General features: G+C 32.4%; 1 pseudogene; it reads right to left on the bottom strand.

The window, feature by feature from the left end:
- Positions 1-6458: 6458 nt before the first annotated feature.
- LOC149534489 (receptor-like protein 4) overlaps positions 6459-14980 on the bottom strand; it is a 125081-nt pseudogene continuing 116559 nt past the window's right edge.

Below are 14980 nucleotides of genomic sequence, written 5' to 3'. Positions count from 1 at the left end.
CCAGGTATGGGCATGGCATCTTTATATGTTTTCCTACCTTGATTTTCTCACTACAAAATTGAGTAAAATGCATAGGATTTTTTTTGGATTTAAAGATGGTTTTGCAAAAGGCTCAAAAGTTATATATGTTTATTAAGAAACCAATTTGAGCTCTGAGTTTTTTAGAGGCAGACTCAATGAGCCAGGGATTCGATTTCTCTATCTTGGGCTTTCCTCAATAGTTCAAGCTTCACACAAGACATCTGTAATCCATTCATAAGCTTCCAAAACTGAACTTGCCTCATACAAACTTAGAAACATTTGTAATTTTGTAGTCCCTCCATCTCCCATTTTGTGAACTCAAATTTTATATAAAACCACTGAAGTGCTTTCTTCTAAATTTCAAAGGAATAATGCACTTAGCTTCTATTTCCCAAAAATAATTAGTCCGAGAAGATTAAAAATGTAATTTTTAGAGGTAATCAATTTGGGAAGACATGGACTCACAAGAAGTTGTGCTATATAAATGTATTTCAAAAGAAGTCATGTTGTCTATAGATATGCTTTTCTAATAGGTGCTCAATAAAGAACAAGTTATTTTAATTCCATTAATATCATTCCATTGAAATGTTCAATCAATTTATTTCATTTCTATTAAATATATTAATATGAAAATTATTTTGCTTCTTAAAATTTGAAATTAATATTTTAAATATTCAAACTCATCATAAGGAATGGTAGTAAAAGAATAGTACGGTCTATAAATGTTTTCCCTAATTCATCAACAGATGTAACTGGTGATAAAAGTTATGCTAGATAGATCTTACTGTAGTCCTATTTTGTGCACTAATAGATAGACCTTCAGTTGATAGAGCAATAGAGAGCAGTACTACTAAAGCTGATCCATTTTCTAGAGTAGTCCATGTGATTAGTACTCATTCATATCTAGGGACATTGTTGCTGAACAAGAAAACTATGTTTCCTTTAAAAGAACAAAAGCTTCTAGGTGCTTTAAAATTGTTATTATTTAAAATGTAAATTTAGTTTACTTTTACATTACTCATTTTGGACTGATAATCCCTTTATGATTTTTTAGGTAATGATGTTTTCTTTTATCATCTTTTTGATATGACATTTAGACTATTTAGACCCACCATACATAAAAGGTACATAGTTTCATATCATTGCTACATAATTTTTCTTTTCTTCCATTGATTGTACTATATTAAAGTTATTGATCTAACAATCTAATTTTATTTTAAAGGTGGAATTTACAAGCTATGGAATTAAAAAATTAGTTGATTACATCTTTTGAGGAGAAATTTGGAAAAAAACATTTTTGACACTGGCCTACTTCTGAAAAGAGCATCAAAGCATATAAAGACTATGAGGGATCAATATAGAAGGGATATTAAGGAGAACCCAAAGTATGATTGTCCTCATATGATTCCACTGATAGAGTGGAATGAAATAATAGAAGATGCAAAGGAGAAAAGGCTATGTGAAAATAGAGTAAATGAAGCAGCATAGGGGAAAAAATGGTATGTCATGATAGTATTAAGTACATTTTAATCATGCACTAATTTGTGATATTTGTAAATATATAATCTTAGATGTTTGAAATTGTTCATAGACTATAGGACACATCTATGGCTACAAAAGCAAGACTACAAAAGGTTGGCCAACACAAACTTGGCTCTAGTGGCTATATGAATCTTTAGTCTCGACTTGTAAGTAGGAGCCATGAAATTTCATATTTATTTTTTAATATAATGTTGCAAATAATTTTGTTTAATGAAACCATACATGGAAAATTGATGATATTAAGCAAAAAATATAGGGCACAAAATTCAATGTGGAGCTCACATATGAAGATAAAAAAATTGCCTTGAAGGAAGGCTATAAAGTCATGGTTGCACGCCTGCGCAAAGAATCTAAAAGCCTTGCCCAAGAGTCTAGAGAACCAAATGATATCTCATAGGTAAATTAGTTAGATGAAAAGTAAATGAAATTGAATAGTATAGAAGATTCTTTTTTGGTGTTAGTTTTGAACATAAATTGATTGCATAAAATTGTGCATAACATTTTACTGCAGCCTTCATATCCTATCACATAACCTACTAGTGTTGAAGGCCATGATGTGCATTATAGTGGTGGAGGTATTAATTTTCTATTGTAAATTAATTATGTAATTATAAATAAAATTTAACATCTTCAATTGCAATTTGACATGTATGCTTTTTTTGAATATATCAAAGCATGTTGAACATCATGGTGAAGGAGTGGAGCATGTTCCAAGTGTTCAACATGTTGACATGGTGATAGATCAAAATGTTAATATAAATGATGTGGCATTGTCAAGTAATAAAAATGCATGTTATGTTGTACTAGTACTTAATTAAATACTTGTAATAGTTAAAAAAAGAAAAAGAGTATGCCAATGTATCCTATTTACTTGTTCTTGCAACAAAGCCCCCTATAGTGCAATAGCTTCCTGCTCCTCTAAACAGAAGGAGCCATCATAATTTGAAATTACACATGATAGAAGAGGAGGAGAATGAGGAAGATATGGATGCTCCTATGAGAATTTTTCTTAAGAGAGCTAAGAAAAACAAAAAAGAAGAAATGATGTTTTAAAAATGTTCTTTGATAAACCTTGTTGGATAATGAAAGAACTTTGTTTTAAGTAATTATGTATGAATGATGAGTATTAATATTGATTTTTATTTCATGTTAATGAATATTTTTATGTATTATTGAAGTCTTGATTAGTATTGTGTATTAATGAATTTTATATCATATTAATGAATGTTATGTAATTGTATTGATTGAATGTTATAGTTCATAAATGGATGAATGAATGAATGAATGAAGTATGTAATTAGATGATAATGGGTAATTTGGATTGATGTTAGGGGGAGGGGGTGAGGCCATATGAGCTTATACCTTCACATGGTTAGCCTTGTTAAGTAGAGAATATTATAATTCTTGAAACCAAGTGAAGCTCAAACTAACATACCAAGGAATCATAAAACCCAAGTCCATCTACCTCTCATCTTCTCATCCCAATAAGTCATCTTTTCTGCCACTTTTATTTGGAAGGGTCTAAAGCCTGATCAATTCATCATCTGCATATCTTGGAATCATAACCCTCCAAAGAAAAGAATGATGTGCTTGAATAAAGCACACTATTTCTTTCACCCACTTTATTTGGCTGCCAATTGCTTGCATCACCAAGTTGAGGTAGTGTAACTTGTAAGGTGCCCAAAATATGTGCTCATATATCACCTCAACTAATGCAGACTCTATAGCCTTAATCCACCAAAATCTTCTTAAGTTCCTAGTAGCACCCAACCCACTGCAAGATGTCAAACAAGGTTACTAGCCTTTACCCAATGCTAACCTCTATCTCTCCAAGTGGACTCCACTTCTCTAAGGTCTTACCCACTCTCAAGGGCTCTTAGCAAACTTGGGTAAAATTAAGGCTTTAGGGACATTAGCACTCAACTAGGCCAAATATGGAAAATTAGGCAAAATGCTTTCAAGGCTTCAAACAAAGACTGGTTTTGTAATTCCTAGTCCTATATACCTTAGTTTTTATTGAATACAAATACAAGAACTCCACCACTTAACCTTTGATTCAAATATGACCCCATTTTCCAACAAAATTATCTAATATGAATCCTAAAATCTCTTCCCACGATAGTGGTTGGCTTTGACATGATTTGTACTAAGTTCATTTTTGTGTATATAGTTTGGAATGGAGCATTGGGCTTGCTGGGCTCATCAAAAATTTTGGCATGGTGCTTTCTGGAATATCCACAAGGTATGAAATTAATGTTATTGTAGTTTGAGCTAAACTGGATGAAAAAATGATTTTCAACCCTAAAATTCAACTATAACAAAAAGAAAAGGTTTACTTACTCTATTCTAATCAAACATTCACTTGGTTTTGTAGTCTCATCATAGGCCTAGTAGAGTGATACAATTGCTATTAGTAAGTAAAGGTAAAATGTGAAGGATTTGAAGAGATTGAGCTAGGCTAGGTGGCCACTTGGCCAGAGCCAAAACCCTAGAAAAACTACAACCCTTCATAATATTTATTTTTCCTAAACTTCTTCTCTCCACTTTAGATGTTACTAGTTGTTTAAGCACTAAAATTTCAAATTAGTCATTAGTTATCTTTTTGTAATAAACATTGCAAAAGAGGTAAAGGAAAATTATTCTATCTCTTTCCCATACATGCTTTTATTAATTTTGGTACACATTTGTGCAATTGGGACCATCCGATTTCTAAGATTTGGAGATGACACAAAATTTGAAGGAGAAACTATGAATATTTGGGTTTGGAACTTTTGATAGGATTATATTGGTTATTTGTGATTTATTTGATCATTCATGTTCTTCTCTAATAATATTTATGTGTTTAAACTCTAAGATTAATAAAAGAATATCTCTAGTAGAGAACCATACAAATGTTCTCATGTTTTCCAAATTTTGACAGTAATATTTAATGCATTTTGATTTGTCTTTGTCAATTTACCATAGGGTTATGTTGTCACTAATATCATGAAGGTCTGTGCCTTTGAAATGGAAGCTAGAAAGAAAGTAGAGCTAATACCAGAGGTACTAAAACTCTATATATGTGTACTTTATGTCTTTTTAAATAATCTTGAAATTCATCACCTTTTGCAAAATAACTTATTTTTGTTATGCATTTTATTTTTGTGGTTATTCTTATCCAATGTCTACTTTTACATACAAGTATATACTTCTATGTGCCAAAAATTACATTACCATATTATAAAATTATCTATTGTATATGTATGTGATTGAGGCTTTAATTGACACTATTTTTTTTCTTACATTTCCTTTATAAATTCAAGATTGTACCTACAAAAGATTCTCAAGCTAGCTTCATGGACTAGCTTTTTGTAATATTTTCCTTGATTGTTTGATTCATCAGTAGACTTCTAAAAGGAGAACTCATACCTACCTTCTTGTGTGTTGCTATCTAAATAATACTTGTTCTGCATTCTATCTTGTTAACTTTATTACATAGATTAATTTATTCTATTAGAGTAATCTAACAGAGACACACTAGGATTTGTCTTCATCGTTTTGACTATAAGCACTAGCCTACAACTATTTCTAAACCTAAGAATCATATAATGTTGATCATAAAGAGCTTATTGAACTAGATTTATAATTATTAGAGAGTAGTAATAACTTTTATACAAATTGGATATGGTGATTTCAACTTGGATGCTTTACATTAAATATATTAATTATCATTTTACTGTTTAGCTTTGATTTTCATTTAGCCAGGTGGGCTGATGACAGTATCAACAACTTCTTTATGGTTCTTTTAAAGTGAAAATGGTAGAACTCACTTTCTATGCACAGGAATGGTCTATACAAGAGAATAAGAAATAAGTTATGTGGCCAAGTATTATCCCCCTCCAACAACCAACACTTTATTCTCCCATCCTAAACTAAATGAAAAAAGGAAATAAATAACTAGTATAATAAGATTAAAGTTTAGATATGAGTTTGAAATGTATGTGTAATCCCTATGAAAAATTAGTTATGATCATACTTGCTGGATTTGATTGTAGAACAAATGTGGCATGTTGAGTTTGAACCCAGACTTGGAGTCAGCACCTTGATTTGGAAAACACTTGGCAGATTGAAGAAACCATGAAATATAGAGGATTTTTAGTGAACTAAATGCTTTTTATGTGCACACTTCTGCTAATCATCTTTAAGAGAGAAAAAAGTGGAGAATTACATGCTACCTTGATCACATACACAAGCATATATTAGACAATTGTGTGCAAAAGCATATTTGAACTAATAGAAAGTTATTCTATAAAAAAATTACTATGAAACATTCTCAAATATTAAATATTACTATATTAAATTAGGAAATAAAAAGTGGCTACTTTCAATTATGGGATGGCCTAAAAGTGATCTTATTTTTTGTTTTCTAGAACAAGAGTGGGGTTTTCTTAGTAGTAACCCGAGGAGGGTTGAGGGCATTTGTATGAAATCTCTTAAGGTAGGTCTCTTCTTGAGTGTTGGGGATGTCAAACTTAGGGCCAAAACCTGCCACATTGTGACCCAATAGTGCCCATTAGGACCAATTATTGAGGAGGCTAGGACCTCCTCTTCTGCCATTGGTTGACCAAGGGGGACATTCCTAAGGTGTGTTGTAATAAATTTGACTGCAATGACTAAGCACTTACCATGACACAAAACCTACTCATTGTGGAGTGCACCTTTATAATCATCATTTCCTACTTTTCACACCCAATTACATAGAGGGAATAACTAGTTGTTTGAAATACCTTTTGATATAGCCACTTCCATTGATTCATGCATTGATATGCCTAGAACTATTAAAACACAAATCATGCAATGTTTTAAGATTGATTGGTCTAGTGTGTTGTGAGATTATGGATCCATCATTAAATGACCTACAAAGCATCAGGGACTTGTCCTTCCATCTCATTTCCATTAAATAATACCAACTGAAGTTGCCAAAAGCCTAAACTATTCAGAATCATGCTTGTCTTTATTTGAAAAATCCCCTTTTCTAAGAGATACCTTTCCAAGCTCCAAAAAAGTACTACCTTTCAAATTGTAAGAGCTCAAGTTTAGGCTTATCAAGGTCGAGAAAGTGGTGATTTTATCACTAATGAAAATCTAAATCTTTAAGCCTTGACTCCCAAAATCAAAGCATGTTATAACAAGAGCAGAGCTATCTTTATTAGTGTCATGCATTCCATGTAGAAGGAGCACATGGATCTCCATTACATCACATTCAATCAGGATTTTGAAAAGATTCTTTCAATGCTTTTATAGTTAAAAATTATGATGTTTTAGTTGTGAAATCCATTGGAATCAATTCATAGTTCTCAAGACCATTAATTATTGCAGTTTGTTTCCAATGAAATGCATTGAAGCTTCCTACTCCCTTGAAGATATCTATCTAGTGTAAATTGATGCCATTGAAAATAATGTCAAACACTTGCTTCCCAACAATAGTAATACCTAAATCAATTTTTACAAGATGATAAACCAAAGCCTATAGTGCAACCTTGTATAAACATACTTATAGTCCACATTAGAAGTCAATGTAAGAGGAGTTTGATACAAATGAGCTAAGAAATAATCACCAACTTGATTTGTGCTCTTTATTAGATTCTGGGTTGATAATGCCTTGCTTCCACTGAGGCTATTAACACCATTGATTTTTGATTGCTAGGCACACCTAGAATTATTTGTATCATTCTCAAAGCTAGGACCAAGAGCTACATGTCAAGTGGCAACAATTCACCGAGATTACATGCTTACCAATTGAGGGTGAAGCATAAGATAATGAAGTTACCTAATGATTTCAAATGACCCAACAATAGGGGCATATGTAGCAATGCTATATAGGCATACTATAACTTCACCATCTTTTGTAGAAGTAAAATTATTTGAATAAGCAACAAACTTGGCAGTTTCATCTAACTAGGGTGATCTCTGACTAAAGAAGACTTCCCTTATGGAGTGCACATGGCTTATATCAGATTGGATCAATAGATAATGTGGCAATTAGCAGTCCATGCCCATGACTTAACAATATTTGATGAATTTAAGTGTGATTTATCCCTTCCTCATGAATGCAAAAATTTGTACTTTAAACTAGTAGTTGTAGGCATCCATCCTTTCCACAGTGGATGACTATTCATGAGAATAAGCCAGGGATATATTAAAATTTTAAGAAAAGTTGGGCAATGTTTCTTCTCAATTAATATGGAGGATGAAGGTAGTTCAAGCTGAGTCGACATCAGATTCCTTTTATGGTTTGAGGTCTTCTAAATAGGTTGTGTATGTTGTAGTCTAGCTTGTCTATAATTGATGCCTTACAGTTTTTCTCTATTACTGCTAGTAGCTATTATGCTCAGACTGTATTGATTTTGAATATAATTTCATGATTGTAGATATGAAGCAATTTAATTATTATTTTCACAATTTTCCCATGTAGTGTTGAACTTAGTAGTTTTCTGGGCTAATTTATTGCCCCACATTTGGTAATCATTTTTTGCGTTTCATGGATTTTTCTAATTAACATTTATTTCAAGATAAAATTTCCTTCCATAAATAAATTACTATATGTTTATTTGATCAAGAGGCTTAAAATTATTGCAAATAAATTTTTGTAAGATCTTTGAATAATGTAAAGCTACACTTGGTTTCTTCTTCTTGTTGAATTCAACACTTTTTAAATGTTATTTCTAGTGTTGGACTTATCTTAGAGAACTAAGATAAGTGTTCTTGTCTAGGTCAGTTTGGAGGCATTTTCATTTAGCCTATAATGCCATTTCTAAAATCTTACCACTTGAAAGTTAAATCCCAAGAGGCTATGCACACTTTGCATGAGCTGGATAGAGATTTTGTATTCTTTGGTTTGTGTATGGTATTTTGTTAAGGAAAATGTTATTGATCTCATATTTATATTTGGAAGCATCTATGAAGTGGGAAGTTAAGTCCCCGAGCCTTCCTTGCATTGCATTTTGAAAGAAATTTTATCTTTTCAATTCCCATTTTAACTTTAAAATCTTATAGAAAGATCCAAAATTCATAGAGGCTATTCTTAGGGATAACTTGGATGCTTTGCAAAACATTCTTAGAAGAAACCATCCAGAAAGGTTGTAGCAACAATGTATACAATAGGAAGAATTAGTAAGTGAATTTTTAATTCTTTATTGACCTTGCACATTCTACATATGGTTTTGAACTTCTAGGTTGTGCTTGTCTAAATGAAGGTTTTCCCAATGGAAAAATTAATTCTTTGCTTGCTTTGGTATTTATATTTTCCATGGTAGTGCTTATTGTGCTTAATGAATTAATTTCAAGTTTTCATGTATTCTTGTAGATGAATTAAATAACTGATGTTGTGCCTTAAACATTATACTAATTAATTGTTTCTCTATTTGTTGAAGAATTTTTTTTATCATGAAAAATCCTCTTTTGATTTTGATATTTACTTAGAATGTGTAGTAAAATATAATTAGTACTTATGTTAATTCTAACCTTCAGCTTCAGACATACAGAGTTTTGCTTGTTTAAGGTACTACCTATTTTTTCTTTTCTAATTCTATAAGTGCTTTATATGTGGTAGCCATTTCTTAGTGTCGATCCTTTTGATATTGATGCACAACAGAAGATTGAAGAAATGATTCGAAAGGTATGAATAATTTGATCACAATGAAGATTATAGAAGATTCATAGAAGCATAAACTATATATTTTTTTATATATGGCTAGTATGCAATCATAAATAGCATGTTGAATACATTATAGATAATAGTGTGAGTTAAATGGTTGCTTTAGTTAATTTACCTTATTGAAATGTATATGCATCCTTAAAGAAAAATCAATAGACCACAATGATCTAATTGAAGTATGGATTTCTAGGAGCTTCAGGATTTGCTTGTATTTAATGTTTGAAATTTGGCCATTTTTACTAGACCCAATAGGACCTCAAAAATTAATTTAGAGGAGAGGCCTAAAATTTATGATGTGTGATTACAAATTATTAAATTGCTTGTAGAAAGACATTTCCTAAGAAAGGTAGTATAGATTATATGCATATTTGTCTGTAGCTTCTTCAAAAGACCTTGGATAAGTATTTCTATGTAATTGAATCATTTCTATGATCATCTCCTGATTTTTTTCTATAAATCCATTTTTTGTAAATGAAAATTTTATTGATACATAATGATCTTTGCTATATAATTGATTTTATCATTTATTTTATAGTTTGTATTACAAATATATCACTAAAAATCCTACTCATTTCTAAAGCATTGTGAAATTACTAATCATGATAGTTTGAGAATATATCCTAACAATAAAATAACTAGAATCAAAGAAATGATGCATCTTTAATATAATTTTGGTTTTGAAGTGAAATGTATTTCATATCTTTTGTCAAATCCAGTGGCTGACTTATTTTAAAAGCATCAATTTGTGTCTCTAATCCATTGTTGATATTTCTTCAACATTTATTTTCTTTAAGAAATCATGCAATGCTACCTGTAATTGCCAGACATTAAAGAATTGCCTAGTCCATAGCCCTTAAATAAACAATGTTGACCAAGTTGAGATTAGAAAACTTATTCAAAATGCTTTCACTTATTTTTCTACTTTGACTTCTACATTGGCACTCACATAGGGAATAGGAGCCCACAAAAAAGTTGAAGATTGTTAGTCTATGGTGCAAGTTAATTAGTGAAAAGGAGTTCTTAAACCATATTGTGCAATCAAAAAATATGAAGTGCCTCACACCCTTGTAAGTATTTCAATATTCTTACCTTCTTTGAGGAATTCTATAAAATAGTGGACATGCCTTACCTATGATTTGACATTTTGCATGTACCCTGCACTCTCGCATCTAGCTGAGATGGATTACAGAGAGTGATATGAAATGATGATGCTCAAAAATACACACAATCAAATCCAAAAATGAACTTGCATTACAAATGGATTGTGGAAATCTGATATTGTTAATTTTGCATGCATGTATACCAGGACAATCACAACTTAAACATATATATAATAGATTTGATGAGATTATATATATGTTTAAGTTGTGATTTTCCTGGTAGATATGCATGCAAAATTAACAATATCAGATTTCCACAATCCATTTATAATGCAATTTCATTTTGGATTTGATTGTGTGTTTTTTTTAGCATCATCATTTTAGATCACTCTTTGTAATCCATCATTAGAATGAGAGAGTGCAAGATGCATGCAAAATGTCAAATCATAGGCAAGGCATGTGAACTATTTTATAGAATGCCTCAAAAAAATTTGACCAATGCCTAGTAGTTTTTGACCAAGCATTGGTCAAAATTTTGAGGAGAAATTTTTTGATGAACTGGTTAGTCGACATTTTGACCAATCCAGGTCAAAATTTTGACCAATATTCATCGAAAAATGAGGTCAAATGTACTAATGTTCCATGCAAGACCAATGCCTAGTAGGTAGTATGTAAAGAGATTTGATTTCTAATGGGTGAAGGTGGTCTACTCTAGCTTTTGTTTTCACCTTTCCATTTAGGAATATCAAGGATGGGAAAACCAAGTTCTGTGAGTTTATCAAAAATAGGGTCTTGCCCACCCTGTTCTTTGGTACTTTTGAGGAAGATTATTTGTTCCAAGATGCTAGGTTAGTTTGGTCTTTGTGCTTCACGTCTCAACTATCTTTCTACCCTTCGGATGTCTCTCCTCTGAATAGCTCTTTCTAATGCTTTAGCTCTAGATTCTTCTTCTTCCAATACTTGGCTAGCATTCTTGTAATGTTCAACATTCCTCCTATTTCTCCAAACAGATGCATTGAGAGATGAAATTATGTCTTCTTGGTCATCTTGGAAACCAAGATTAAGTTGTAACACTGGGACAATATTCTCATCAAGTAGTACTATTTTCCCTCATGTTATAAGATCTATTAGTTAAGTGACTATTCATCTCCCTATTAGAGTCACCAAAAATCTATTGTTAAACAAATTTGTTCTCTCCAATTTTGACTCACAAATGCCCTAATTTATGAATAAATTTTGATTACAATAGTTTGGAAAGTGGCTTCTTGAAGATTTACTTTCCTCTAAATTTTTTGGTACACTCCCTATTATGAATTTGCAATGAATTCTATTTATTCCTAAATCTAACAGGGTATGTTCTTAACTAGAGAACAAGAGAGGAAAACTAAGTCATACTTAGATAAGGAATTCAACTTAGTCAAGAAGTAACATTTTGAGGGTTAGTCAAATCTATTGAACTCACACATCTTATGAATTCATACTAAAATCAATTGATCTATCTAAGAACTAATTTGTAGAGAAAATTATATTGAATGAAAGCACCTAAAGAATCTCTTTGAGTTTTACGTGACAATTCCTATCACATTCAACTTGTTGTATTAAAATATAGGAAACAAAACTCTATTTATTCCCCACTTCAATTCTAGATAAAGAGAAACAACAAGCTAATAATAACTATTTTAAATGGATTAGAAAATGATTGATACAAAAATACCATTCAATTGACTCTACAACCACAAGTCTTTCATACCAAAAAATTTCGGACCTTTTATTTATCTTTCATTATCATACATATAGGATTCTGAGATGACCATTACAAAGGAAGTTTAACCCGTTCATCTTCTCAAAACTAAAAAATGGAAAAGAGCCAGTTCTTCTATTACAAAGATTAAAAAATAAAAATGAAAAGGGTGGAATATGAATCACTTTTCCTTCTTTCCTTTCTTTGCTTTTTCCCTATAGGCCTTGGTAACAATGATAATTGGAATCAACTCTTCTTATCTTTGTACATGCACATTAGTATATCTTAGGAGCCATCTGAAGTGTTCCCTAGCCAAATCTTTGATGGCATTTAGTCTATCTTGAAATTTCTCCATGGCCACATGTATGCATCTGCCAAGTTTCTGAAGCTCGAACACTCTATTCTGATGCCCTAAAGATATGCTTGTTAGGCTATCTATAAAATTGGAGAAATTGTTTCGCATGATAGTGACTCCAATTACTCCTTTTCCTTGGCCACTAGTCTATGAATTTGTGTGTAGTCCTTTTTGAATTTCTTAATCTGTGTATTCATCTTTCTTTACCTTCTCTTTTGTCTCCTTTAGACCTTTCTCTGCATCCAAGATCATTTCTAACTTGAACTATATGCTTTGTAACCATTCAAACAAAGGCTCATCTCCTTTGGGAAAAATCTTAGCTTCGATAACTTTCTTTGATTTCATTTGAATAATCATCTTCAACAAGGATACACAATCATCACTTTTAATCATCTTTGTGGCCAGGGTATTTCTATTAGATGAAATGTTATCTTTATTTATTTCTAGTCTTAAGATAATAATTCCATTTTTCTCTATAATGGAGAGCCCTTTTGATTTAAGCTTGTCACTCCATTCTTTACTAATCTAGCCAAAATTCTTATCTTCCTGAAGCTGGGAGATAAGTGCTTGAACATCAGCAATAGTAGGATTTCTAATCATGGTCATTCTAGAGATACTTCCCAATGGAGTGACCAATTGTCTGATAAATTTTTTCAACTCTTCTATCTCTGCCTTCATGCTAACCTTTGACAATTTGAAGCTCTCCAATTGTCCTTCAATTACCTTGTTTGTTGACTTCCAAAAGTCAACCTTGGTGTCATGTCTGGCATCCCCAAGATCTACTGAATGTAGAGTAAAATCATTGGTAGACATATCTTCAATTCTCCTATCTTTGGTGGGTTTTGCAATCTCCATTATTAGGTGCCCTATTTTTGGATCTTGTCATAGAATAGACAAGGTCTTTTGCTTCTTGACCTTACTCAATGCAGATCTAGAGAAAACCACAAGAGGTAAGGTGTCCTTACTGGGAGCCTCTTCATCCTTTCTCTTTCTCTTTCTCTTTGGAGTGTCCTCCAACAAGGAATCAGTGCCTATCACCTTGGAAGTCATCCTAAGTGAATCTATACTAAAAAATTTCCTCTTGTCTAGAGTAACTATTTTCGAGGTTGAGGAGAATGGATTCTTTTGGGCTTGAGAGACAAGCTTTGAAGACTCTTGGCCTTTCTCCATTTCTGTAGTCTTCTTAGCTAGTTCATTTGACTCGGTGGAATCACTATTACTACTTCCTCCATCTCCCAAATCTACTACATGTAGTTGAGGGCTACTTGGTAGGAGAAGTATAGCACTCATAGTTGGAATAGGAATACTATGAGGTGAAGGAAATGGAGTAACAACATTGTCTTTAGGCTCCTCTGCTTTCTTCTCAACATTTGATTGAGCACCAATTAATAGAGAAGAGCCATCCTCACAAGTTTTTATCAAAGGAATGTTCTTGTCTAGAGGTTGATCACCTCCACCTACTAGTTGAGCTGGTCCTTAAGTGATGGCCAGGGTCACACCTGATGTGTCATCTTATAAGGAGGTATGAGAAGATGCTAAAGGAGCTTGAGTAGGGGTGCTCTTACTTTGGCTTCTTCTCATTGTAGTCTACTCTACCTACTTCTCGGTTCTTTTAACAATTTGGGCCATCATAATATATAGATCATCCCTAACATCTTGATAGGGCTCTAAACTAATAGGGGTATTTCTTATCTTTGTTAAATATGTATTACTATACATATTCTTCCCATCATCTTCAATTCCTTTGACATTAAGGTTGACTTGATACATTTTAACTTGATCCATTGTAAATCTAGCAAAAGCATGATCGCAACTTTCAAATTCATGTTTACAATCCACCCAGTAGTCTTTGACCATGGTGACATGCTCGATCACACTCCCAATTTGCAACACTTCTCATGCATACCCATTTGGGTCAAACATGGGCCTTAAGATCTCATACATGTCTAATTTGTCTTTCATCTCAAGGGCCTTCAACATGTTCTTTGTGTTAGAACGAGACTCACAGCTGAAAGCTCCCACCTTTATAGGGAACTCATATCCCTTCTTCTTCAAACTCTCGCTCAACATGTTCACTTGGATTGCTTGCCTCACTATCTCAATTAGCACAATCATGTCGCATGAGTACCTCAACAAGTTCAAGGGGAATCCATCAAAAGTTACAAGATGTAAATAAAAGAACAATGAGAACTAGATAAAATAGCTTCCAAATTGACTCATAGCTGCCATTACTTTTGGACTGAATCTCCTCTCTGGGCATCCTTGAATCTCCTTGAAAATTCTCATTGGAAACACATCATTAACTCATAGATATTTAGCATAACTATTTTCCAACTGCAAACATGGGTGCAATTCATAAGACTTCACATCATCAAGGAAATTTTCTACCCTTGGGAGGCCCAATCATAACTATAGAGAAGCTAGCATGTAAATCAGAAAAGAAGACATATTGAAGGTTTTGTAGAACTTCACAACACTAGGAGCATTGTAAAGATTCTCACTTACCTCATGAGCCTAGTCAATAT

The sequence above is a fragment of the Cupressus sempervirens genome, chromosome 10, assembly GCF_028749045.1.
Source record: "Cupressus sempervirens isolate cs-2001-9-10 chromosome 10, ASM2874904v1, whole genome shotgun sequence".
NCBI lineage: Eukaryota > Viridiplantae > Streptophyta > Pinopsida > Cupressales > Cupressaceae > Cupressus > Cupressus sempervirens.
Note: the sequence above shows the minus strand (reverse complement) of the source record. Positions and strands in the feature narration are given on the sequence as shown.